Source organism: Piliocolobus tephrosceles, chromosome 20 (genome assembly GCF_002776525.5).
Source record: "Piliocolobus tephrosceles isolate RC106 chromosome 20, ASM277652v3, whole genome shotgun sequence".
NCBI lineage: Eukaryota > Metazoa > Chordata > Mammalia > Primates > Cercopithecidae > Piliocolobus > Piliocolobus tephrosceles.
Window position 1 is genome coordinate 44,185,233 of NC_045453.1, and position 12,379 is coordinate 44,197,611.

The window sequence follows — 12,379 nt, forward strand, 5'->3', positions numbered from 1 at the left end:
ATGTTGTTTTAGGAGGTTTGAGTTACATCGACCCCACCAATAAGCAGTGTTAAAAGATTAAGTGAATTGACGGAAGGAACTCCTGGCTTCTTCTTTGCTTAGACTGTTGGGCTGACAGATAATCTACTTATCTCCTCTGACAGCGCCAGAAGATAGACATTCCCAGCACTGAGATATATGCTGTGCTGTGTCACAGTTTCTCACTGTTTCTCCTTTCCCTCCCTGACCTCCCAGATCTAGTTCTTGGCCCTAATTCTGACTCACCCCCTTCCCCCATCATGTAGCCTCAGCCTGTCCTCCTGGTGAACTTTTGGACCTGGGCCATGGGTATTTGTCTTTGGACTCTCATGAATCTTTGGAGGGAATTCTAGGCTAGGAGACCTAGTCGCAGGCCCAGCCCTGCCAATAAATACATATGCATGTGGCCTGGGTGCAGCCTCAGCCTCAATGTCCCACAGGAGGAACTGGAATGTTTAAAGAGGAAATTATCCCTGCCTGGTCCACCTCCTAGGACTTCTGGGAAGTTCAAACCAGATGAGGCTGCAGGAGGATTATCACAACCCACGGCTTGGCTGACTTCCTGGACTTGTGGCTGGCTTCAAAAGACATATGTATGGATAATAAACATATAAAAAGAAGCTCCGTCTCGCTGGTATTCAGGAACATGTGAGTTACAACAAGATACCAATGGTGGTGGGGATCTAGCCTTTTGGGGGGCAAGTTGCTGATCTCGATTACAATAAATGACATCTAAATCCTGTGCCCCAGAGAATCACTTCTTTAGATTTATGGCAGAGAGATGCTGACATGAGAATTAGAAGGTAGGCATGCATTAAGCTGTCCACAAAAGCAGCTCTTCTCAATAATCTGGGAATCTGGGGGCAAGGTCTATTGTTTTGTTTTGGTTTGGTTTGTTATGTTTTTCTTGAGATGGAGTCTCACTCTGTCACCCAGGCTAGAGTGCAGTGGCGTGGCCTCAGCTCACTGTGACTTCTGCCTCTGGGTTCAAGCGATTCTCGTGCTTCAGCTTCCCAGGTAGCTGGGACTATAGGTGTATGCCACCACGCCTGGCTAATTTTTGTATTTTTTGTAGAGATGGGGTTTCACCATGTTGGCCACGATGGTCTTGAACTCCTAACCTCAAGTGATCACCCGCCTAGGCCTCCCAAAGTGCTGGGATTATAGCCATGAGCCACTGTGCTTGGCCTGTGGTCTAGTTTTTATTTCTGATCTGTCATAAACACGTACATTTTTATTTCTGTAGTAAAAATGAATTACTAGAGAAATGAAAATTTAAAAAACAAAGACTTAGAAAATATAAGCCTCCAATTTTTATTGGGAGAGTTAATATAACATTACCCTGCCAAATTGCTATAAACGTTTCTCAATACCTATCTCAAATTTCTGCTCTTATCTTGTGGTAGACAGCTAATAAACTGCACCTGTGGGCCAGCACGGGGCTTCGGACCACAGACTGAGTAGCGCTGTACAGCCCCATCACCTGCAAAAATCCTGGAAAAACGGAAACATCTATCACGCGTAGAATGGCTATAAAATGTGCCATCCTTACCATAAACTCCACGTAATAGTAAAATATAAAGATGGGAGATTTGTAAGTCCTGACATGGGAAGGTGGCTGACATACATTATTGAGTGAAAAAGAAAAAAAAGCGAACTGCAATATGACATACAGTTTTCTCATGTGTTAAAGGAAAAAAAAAAAAATCCACACTAAACCAGCACAATATATTTCTTGTGAACCCATAAACATCTAGGAAAATGTATACAACAAGGACTGGAAATTTATGCCTCTGGTATTGGAAATGGCAAGTAAAGGGGGAATCTTTTGTAATGGTTTAATTTTTGTGATATTATTCAAATATTATTTGTGTAATTTAAAAAAATAACATCTTAGCAAGGTTGATCTAAGGCAGGCAAAAGCCTCTCCCCACCCCTTGAGTTGCACTAGGAACCAATTTTCTCAGCATTCATCTACCTCTTAACAGAGGGACACCGCCACCCACTTGCTAAACAGGTGACATACGGACTTAGATGAACAACGCGTATCAAGGGCAAAGTCACGTGAAAAGAGCCGCCCTGGCCAGGCCTGAGAGGCAGGGGAAGCATCGCCGATGCTTGGTTGCATCTGAGTCTCTTGTGAGGTGGCCAGAGGCAGAAGCAAAAATTTGGATTTCAGAATCTAACATAGGGTAACATTCTAGCGCCCGCCTTCTGAGTTGAGAGGGTAGACTGAGCCCAGGTATTAGGCTCAGCTCTCTCCGGAATCTTGGCTAAACTGACAGTAAGATGAGGCAAGCTCCCACAAAGATAGAGAATGGAGCTGGGAGGCAGATGGAGGAGTGGTCATTGACTTTGCAGATGAGAGACTACTGCATCCTCAGTCAGCCGTGGGGGGCGGGGGTGGGGGTGGGCGGGGGAGTGAAAAGTGATATGGCTTATACCACAGAACCCCCAGAAGACCCTCTTCCTTTTTCCTCTCTGTGTTGTTTGACCCTAGAGTTCTGACATTTTGTGATGATTTATCTTTATATGGATCTTGCAATGTGGGAAATAATTTCCTTTCATTCTGGTGGTCTTTTGTATTAGTTCCTTGATAATCTCCTTCCCCACTGTTTTCTCTGTTCTTTCTTGGACCTCGTCTTAGTTGGATGTCTGTATTATATTAGTCAGGGTTCTCCAGAGAAAAGAACCAACATGACATTCATGCTGTCTTGCTCTCTCAGAGAGAGAGATTGAGATTTCTTTTTTGTTGTTGTTTTTTTTTTTCAAGACAGAGTCTTGCCCTGTTGCCAGGGCTGAAGTGCAGTGGCATGATCTCGGCTCACTGCAACCTCTGCCTCCCAGGTTCAAGCAATTCTCCTGCCTCAGTCTCCCAAGTAGCTGGGATTATAGGCATGTGCCACCATACCTGGCTAATTGTTGTAATTTTAGTAGAGACGGGGTTTTACAGCGTTGGCCAGGCTGATCTTGAACTCCTGACCTCAGGTAATCCACCCATCTCAGCCTCCCAAAGTGCTGAGATTACAGGCGTGAGCCAGCGTGCCCGGCTGAGATTTCCTATGGAATTCACTTGTGTGGTTATGGACGCTGAGGAATACTGTGATCTGCCATCTGCAAGCTGAGACCCAGGAAAGCTGGTGGTGGAGATCAGTGGAAGTCAGAAGGCCTGAGAATCAGGAGGCTGGCAGTGTCCTAGGTTAAGTACAAAAGCATGAGAACCAGGGGCGCCGATGTCCAAGAGCAGGAGAAGATGGATGTTGCAGCTCAAACAGAGCAAATTTGTTCTTTTTCGCTGTTTTGTTTTATTCAAGTTTTCAATGAATTGGAGGATGGTCATCCACATGAGGGAGGCCATTTGCTTTACTCACTTCACCAGTTCCAGTGTGGATCTCCTCTGGAAACAGCCTCACAGACAGGCCCAGGAATGTTTAACCATGGGCATCCCTCTGCCCAGTCAAGCTGACATAAAATTAGCTTTCACAATTTCAGACCACTTGAATGAATGCCGTCTCTTCCTTGTGGTTTATTTCCTACTTTCCATCTTATCATTTTTTATTGCTGTTCTACTTTTGGAAAATGTCACTGACTCTATCTTTTAATGCATCTGTTTGATTGTTTTCAATTAAACTTTCTATTTTGAGATAAATATACTAGATTCACATGTAACTTACAAAATAATCCAGAGGTCCTGTGTATCCTTGGCTGCTATGGTAACATCTTGCAAGCTATAGTACAATATTACAACCAGGATGTGGACATTGACATAACACAACAGATACACACACTTCTGTCCCCACCAGGATCTTTCATGTTGCTCTCGTATAGCCACACCCACTTGCCTCCTGCAGCCACTCCCTCCTTAACCCATTTCTCTGACTGTCCCATTTCAAGAATGGAATCATAGATTATATAACCTTTTGTAATTGGCTTTCTTTCACTTAGCATAATTTTCTGGCAATCCTACCAGGTTATTATTTGTATCAATAGTTTATTCCTTTTATTTATTTATTTATTTATTTATTTATTTATTTATTTATTTATTTATTTTTGAGACAGTGTCTCACTCTGTCACCCAGGCTGGAGTGCAGTGGTGCGATCATGCAGCCTCACTGCAGCCTCAACCTCCCAGGCTCAAGCGACCCTCCCACCTCAGCCTCTGGAGTAGCTGGAACTGTAGGCTGTACTACCATGCCCAGCTAATTTTTTGTTTTTTTCAATAGAGACAGGGTCTCACTATGTTGCCCAGGCTGGTCTTGAACTCCTGGGTTCAGTGATCCTCCGGCTTTAGCCTCCCAAAGTGGTGGGATTACAGGTGTGAACCACTGTTCCTGGCCAGTTTATTCCTTTTTAGTGCTGAGTAGTAGTCCATGATATAGAAGTACTATCTTTTTTAGAACCATTTTCCCATTAAAGGAATTAGGTTTCTTTCTAGTTTGGGCTGTTGAGAATAAGGCTGCTATAATCATTCATGTATAAGTTCATATCTGAACTTAAGTTTTTATTCTCTGGGATAATTACCCAAGAGTGAAATTGTTGGGTCATACGGGAGTTGCATGTTTAGATTTTTTTTTTTTTTTTTTTTTTTTAAGAAACTGTCAAACTGTTTTCCAGGGTGGCTATTTCATTTTACATTCCCACCTGCAATGTATGAGGGATTCATTTTTTCCATATCCTCACGAGCATTTGATGTTGTCCCTATTCTATTTTGTATTTTAGCCATTCTGATAGATGTGTATAATATCACATAGTGGTTTCAATTTGCATCTCCCTGATGGCTGGCAGTGTTGAGCTTTTTTTCATAGATTTGTTATCTGTTCATCCTCTTCAGAGAAACATCTCTTCATATTTTTTGCCCATTTTATTCTAACTGGATTGCTTATTTTCATACCGTTGAGTTTTAGGGATTCCTTATGTTTTCTAAATACTTGTCCTTTGTTGAATAAGTGATTCACAAATATTATCTCCTAGTTTATAGCTTGGCCTTTCACCCTCTCAACAGTGTCTTTCACAGAGCAAAATAATAATAATAATAACAATAGTTTTCTGAGACAGGGCCTCACTCTACCACCTAGGCTGGAGTGCAGTGGTGTGATCACAGCTCACTGCAGCCTCAGACTCCTGGGCTCAAGCGATCCACCCACCTCAGCTTTCCATGTAGTTGGGACTACAGGCACACGCCAGCATGCCTGGCTAATTTTAACATTTTTTGTAGAGATGGGATTTTGCCATGTTGCCCAGGCTGGTCTTGAACTCCTGGCCTCAAGCAATCTTCCTGCTTTGGCCTCCCAAAGTGCCAGGATACAGGTATAAGCCACTGCACTTAGCCCAGAGCAAAACGTTTTATTTTAATAAAGTTCAATATACAGTTTTTTTCCTTTTACAGATAGTGCTTTTGCTATCGAGTATAAGCCCTCAACTCTAGAGTTGTTCTTTATTTCTAAAAGTATTATAGTTTTACATTTTTCATTTAAGCCTGCAATCCATTTTGAGTTAATTTTTGTAGAAGGTGTGGGGTTTAGGTGGGTCATTTTTTGCCTCTGGCTATCCAGTTGTCCCAGTATCACTTGTTGAAAAGGCCAATTTTTCTTCATTTAATTGTTTTTGTGCCTTTGTCAAAAATCAGTCGTGCATATTTGTGTGCATCTAATTCTGGATTCTCTACTCTGTTCCATTGATCTATGCGTCTCCTCCTCCACCAGCATCACACAGTCTTCATTACTGTAGCTGTATTGTAAGTCTTGAAATTGCGTAGGCTGATTACTCCCATTTTATTTCTCTTTCTCAAAATTGTATTAGCTATTCTAGTTCTTTCGCCTTTCTGGATACATTCTAAAATAATGTTGTTGATATCTACAGAAAAGATCTGCTGGGATCTTGATGGGTATTTCTTTAAACCTGTGCAATTTTTATGGAGAATTGACATCTTTTCTGTGATGAGTCTTCCAATTCATGAACATGTGATGACTCTCCATTTATTTAGATCTCTGATTTCTTTCGCTGGCATTTTGTAGTTTCAGCATACAGATCCTGTGCAAGTTTTTTTTTTTTTTTTTAATTTCTACTTTTGAGACAGGGTCTTACTCTGTTGTCTAGGCCGGAGTGCAGTGGCGTGAACACAGCTCACGGAGCCACCGTGCCAGCCAGAAAGTTTTGACAGATGTACCTCTGAGTATTTTACTTTCTTTTCGTGCAATCTGTGTTGTCAAATTTATATGCGTAGAGCTGTTTGTAATATTTTCTTGTTATTCTTTCGATGTCTGCAATGTCTGCTGATAGCCGCTGTTTTATTCCTGACATTGGTAGTTTGTGTTTTCCTTTTTTCTCTCTCAGTCTTGGTAAAGTTTTGAGAATTTTGTTGATTTTCTCCAAGAATCAGCTCCTTGTTTTATTGGCTTTATTATTTTTTTGTTTTTGTTTCCATTGAGTTCTGCTTTTATTATTTTCTTTTATTGGCTTTGGGTTTATTTTGCTCTTCTTTTTTTAAGTTCTTGGGGTGGGAGCTTACATTGTTCCTTTGAGACTTTTGATCTTTTTTTTTTTTTTGAGATGGAGTCTCACTCTGTCGCCCAGGCTGGAGTGCAGTGGCACCATCTCGGCTCACTGCAAACTCCGCCTCCCGGGTTCACGCCATTCTCCTGCCTCAGCCTCCCGAGTAGCTGGGACTACAGGCGCCCGCCACCACGCTTGGCTAATGTTTTGTATTTTTAGTAGAGACAGGGTTCCACTGTGTTAGCCAGGATGGTCTTGATCTCCTGACCTTGTGATCCACCTGCCTCGCCCTCCCAAAGTGCTGGGATTACAGGCATGAGCCACTGCACCCGGCCTGATCTTTTTTTAAGAACACTTTTTTTCTGAACAGTTTAAACAAAATTGGAGGGAAAGGACAGCTACCATATACCTCCTTCCTCCAAGGAGGAAGGTGTGTGTGCGGAGTCTGTGTGAGACTTCCGCAACACACAGTCTCCTGTGTCAGCAATACCCTGCACCAGGGTGGTAGATGGTGATAACTGTTGAACCTACACTGACATATCATTATCACCCAAAGTCCAAGTTTACATTAGGGCTCACTGTTGGTATTATACATTCTTTGGGCTTTGACAAATGTATAATGACATGCATTCTTCATTATAGTATCACACAGAATAGCTTCACTGCCCTAAAAATCCTCTATCCTCTGCCTGTTTACCCCTCCCTACCCTTTCCAAACCCTGGAGACCATTGAACTTTCTAGTGTCTCCATAGTTTGGCCTTTTCCTGAATGCCATGTAGTTAGAATCATATAGTATGTGGCCTTTTTGGGTTGGCTTATTTCACTAAGTAATAAGCATTGAAGATTCCCCTGTGTATTTTCATAGCTTGAGAGGACATTTCTTTTTAGTCCTGAATAATATTCCATTCTCCGGATGTCCCGGTTTCTTTACCCATTCACCTTCTGAAGAATATCTTGGTTGCTTCCAACTTTTGGCAATTACAAATAAAGCTGCTATAGACGTCAACATGCAGGTATTTGCACAGACAGATTTTCAACTCCTTTGGGTAAATACTAAGGAGTATGATTGATGAAAATGGTATGGTAGGAGAATGGTTAGCTTTGTAAGAAATTGCATGAGGGGGTTTTTCTCCAGTCTTTACTGTAAGAAACCAGTAGAACTCCTGAAGGTAAAACTCACAAAAGTATGGCATGTGGCTGGGCACAGTGGCTCCTGCCTATAATCCCGGCACTTTGGGAGGCCGAGGTGGGTGGATCACTTGAGGTCAGGAGTTTGAAACCAGCCTGATCAACATGGTGAAACCCCATCTCTACTAAAAATACACAAATTGGCTGAGCGCGGTGGCACAAGCCTGTTATCCCCACTACTCAGGAGGTTGAGGTAAGAGGATCATTTGAACCCGGGAGGTGGAGGTTGCAGTGAGCCGAGATTGTGCCATTGCACTCCAGCCTGGGTAAGAGGGGGAGACCCTGTCTCAAAACAAACAAAAAAACAAACAAAAAACCAAAAGTGTGGGTATGCCCTTCAAGACCGGCTCCAGCCCTGGAGTTTTAAACTCTCGAACTTGTCCACACTGAGCCTCCAGCAATTTGTAAATTGCAGTTCAGGTTTTCCTGTGTCTGTACTTGTTGCTGGGGAGGTCTCTGCACCTGTGACTCTGCAGTGATAAGTTGTGATTCTCTGTATGATCTGTTTGTCTCTCCAGTTTTGGAGGCAGTGGTTTGCCCTGTGACCTCAATTCTGTGACAGATCTAAGAAGTTTTTTTTTTTTTTTTTTTTGAGACAGTCTCACTTTGTCACCCAGGCTAGAGTGCAGTGGCTCAGTCTCGGCTTATTGCAGCTTTGACCCCCTCCGAATCAAGCAATCTTCCCACTTCAGCCTCCTGAGTAGCTGGGACTACAGGCACATGTCACCACATCCAGCTTATTTTTGTTTTTTATTTTTGTAGAGATGGGGTCTCCCTATGTTTCCCAGGCTGGTCTCGAACTCCTAGGCTCAAGCAATCTTCCCACCTCAGCCTCCCAAAATGCTGGGATTACAGGCATGAACCACTGCAACCGGCCAAGAGTTGTTGATTTTTAGTTTGTTCAGTTTTTTTAAACTTATTAAGATGGAGTTATGACTTCCAAGTTCCTCATATGTCAGACTAAAAACTGGAAGGAAGTTGCTTTTCCTGTTTTTAAAGTTTTGGTTCCTGTATTGGTTATCTGCTGGCACAATGACGCTGCCTAATAAACAACTACAAAATCTTAGTGACATATAAAAGTAACATCTGCTTTTAGTCACAAGTCTACCAGCTGGTTGGTCGGTTGATTGGTTCTGCTGATTTATATTGGGCTCTGTTGACTTTGCCTGGGGTCATTCACTTGTAGAAAGGCAGCTGGTGGTTAGTTGGGCCTGGCGGAGCTTTTAGGACTCAGCTGGTATCACTTGGCTCTGCTTCATGTGATCTCTTATTCTCCATCAGGCAGGCCAGATTGGGCTGTTCTCAGGATGGCTGGGCAGGGTTCTGCAACACAGCAGAAACCCCAGGCCTCCTGAGACCCAGGATCAGAACTGTATAATGTCACTTCTACCTCGTTTTGTTGGACAAAGCATGTCACAAGATCATCTCAGTGGTGGTGAAATTATTATTATTATTTTGAGACAGAGTCTTACTTTGTCACCCAGGCTGGAGTGCAGTGGTGTGATCTCAGCTGCTCACTACAACCTCTGCCTCCCATGTTCAAGGGATTCTCATGTCTCAGCCTCACCAAATAGCTGAGATTACAGGTGCATGCTACCACGCCCGCTAAATTTTGTATTTTTTTTTTTTTTTTAGTAGAGATGGAGTTTCGCCATGTTGGCCAGGCTGGTCTCGAACTCCTAACCTCAAGTGATCTGCCCGCCTCGACCTCCCAAAGTGCTGGGACTACAGGCATGAGCCACCCTGCCCGGCCATGGTGAAATTATTAATTTAGCCTCCTGGTAGAAGAAACTGGGGCTATCTCAGCAATACCTCACAGTTTCTGTCCTTGATTTTTAGAGGCTTTGTTCAAATATCCACTAATCTTTTGTTATTTTTTGTTTGATTTTTAAAATCCATATGCATATTGTACTGGGGTAAAAATATAAATTTAAAAGTATTTATACCTTGTATTTGGAATTTATATACAATATTTCCTGTAATGTTATTTCATTTTATTTCCTGTAATACAAAGAAAACATGGAAAATTCTAAGTGTCCCAATAATGAGAGAACCATTCGGTAAATTATGTTATTTATTAAATGGAATATTATGCAGCCATTGAGAATAATATCCTTGAAGTTTTAAATGCTCAAGATCTCTCGCTCTTTTTTTTTTTTTTTTTTTTTTTGAGATGGAGTCTCACTCTGTTGCCCAGGCTGGAATGCAATAGCATGATCTCGGCTCACTGCAACCTCTGCCTCCTGGTTGAAGTGATTCTCCTGCCTCAGCCTCCCAAGTAGCTGGGATTACAGGTGCCCACGACCACATCCAGCCAATTTTTTATATTTTTAGTAGAGACGGGGTTTCACCATGTTGGCCAGGCTGGTCTCGAACTCCTGACCTCAAGTGACCTGCCAGCCTTGGCCTCCCAGTGTGCTGGGATCACAGGCGTGAGGCACTGCACCTGGTCCAATGCTCAAGATCTCTTGTCAAGGGAGAGAAACAGGGTACAAAACTCCATGCCTAGTGAAATCCACCTGATGAAGCCCCCAAATCTCAGTGGCTTACCCAGCACAGTGTCCTTCCTACCAAGAATCCCACTGGTCTCGTGCTCAACACCTGGGCTTGGTGCTCAGGGGTCTGTTATTCTAGGACTGCAGTAAAGGAGCCGTGGCTGGCTGGGGCAAGCTCTTTCCATGGCAGATGGCAGAAGCATAAGGGAAGGAAGGGAACATGCAACACTTCCTAAGGTTCAGCCTTGGGACAGGCAGCCTGACACTTCTGCCAGCCGATCGGTCAAAACAAGTCACATGGTCAAGCCCAAGGGCAATGTGGGCAGGGAAGTCTTTTCCACGCCCTGGCTTGGGGTCAGGGAAGGCAGGAGGAGAAAATACTTATTGGACAGTAAGATGATCTACCACACTTCCTCACAAACTCCTTCAGCTCCCTGGCCCCTCTCCCTTTGTAGAGCCCAATCCTGAATGAACATAAATATTTCCCTTCTCTACCTACATATCTGAGCAGCAGAATATTGCTGGAGAAAAGTTTGCAACTTAGCTAATCGGTTAATTTCTCTATAAATGAATTATCTCAAGCATCAACTGGATATTAAACACGGCCTGCCTAACTTCTTTTCCCTCCGTGGGTGTATGTATATTTGTGTTAGCTTGTTTGTTTATGATGGTAAGAAAACACGCAACATAAATTTTACCTCAGCCAGTTCTAAGTGTACAATTCAGTAGTGTTAAGTACATTCACATTGTTGTTCAACCAAGCTCCAGAATTTTTTCATCTTTCCAAGCTGAAACTCTATTCCCATTAAAAATCTCCCCATTGCCCACTCCTCCACAAAGCCCCTGCTAATCACCATTCTACTTTCTGTTTCTATGGATTTTATTGCTCTAGAGATGCCACATACATGGAACCATACAGTATTTGTCTTTTTGTGGCTGGTTAATATCATTTAGCATAATGTCCTCAAAGTTCATTCATGATATAGCATGTGTCAGAATGTCTTTCCTTTTTTACTTTTTTTTTTTCTTTTTGAGATGAGGTCTCATCTGCCACCGAGGCTGGAGTGTGGTGGCACAATCTTGGCTCACTGCAACCTCCACCTCCCAGGTTCAAGGGATTCTCCTGTCTCAGCCTCCTGAGTAGCTGGGATTAAACGCATGCACCACCATGCCTGGCTAATTTTTGTATTTTTCGTAGAGACAGGATTTTACCATGTTGGCCAGGCTGGTCTTGAACTCCTGACCTCAGGTGATCCGCCTGCCTCAGCCTCGCAAAGTGCTAGGATAACAGGTGTGAGCCACTGTGCCCGGCTGTCCTTCCTTTTTAAGGCTGAATAATATTCCATTGTATATTCTATATTTTGTTTATCTATTCGTCCATCGACCGACAATTGAGTTCCTTCCAGCTCTTGGCTATTGTGAATAGTGCTGCTGTGAACCAGGGTGTATGAATATCTCTTAAAGTTCTGATTTCAATTCTTTTGAGTATAAACCCAGAAGTGAACTTGGTGGATCATTTGGTAATTCTATTTTAATTTTTTGAGGAACCACAATACTATTTTCCACAGTTTACATTCCCACTAACAGTGTGACCAGCTTTTTATATTTCTGCAAGAAGCCTACTTTGCCACTGCCACCAATGACTTTCTCATACTTTCTCTTCCTCTAAACTCCCCTCCTCTCTTCTACTCTTATAGTCAGTTTCGCCTGCAGATCTGCCTTATTTTACTGAGAAGACCATAAAATCCAAAAAGAAGCCATCAAATCCAAACACACTCACTCTACCAATTTCAGACCATATTCATTGTCACCATCTTCTCCTTATTGTCTGTTACAACCAACGAAATGCGTCTGCTCCGCATCAGGGCAAATCCCTTTGCCTGTGCTCTGATGCCACCTCTCTTGCCAACTCAAGACTTCATTGCTTCATTCATTTTTCTAATTTCCTTCCCCGTCATCCAAATTTCCTTCCAATTTCTATCCCCCATCTACTGGATCATTTTTGTTAGCATTTAAGTAGGCTGAGTGTTGTCCACCTTTAACAGAGATTCTCCCTCAAGCGTTCACACCACCTCTGTGATATTCTTGCCAAGAATGTTTAACCTGAATCCAATCATGATGAAACAATCAGGACAATCCAGAATGTGGGACGTGCTACGTGACAACCAACCCAAACTCTCCAGTG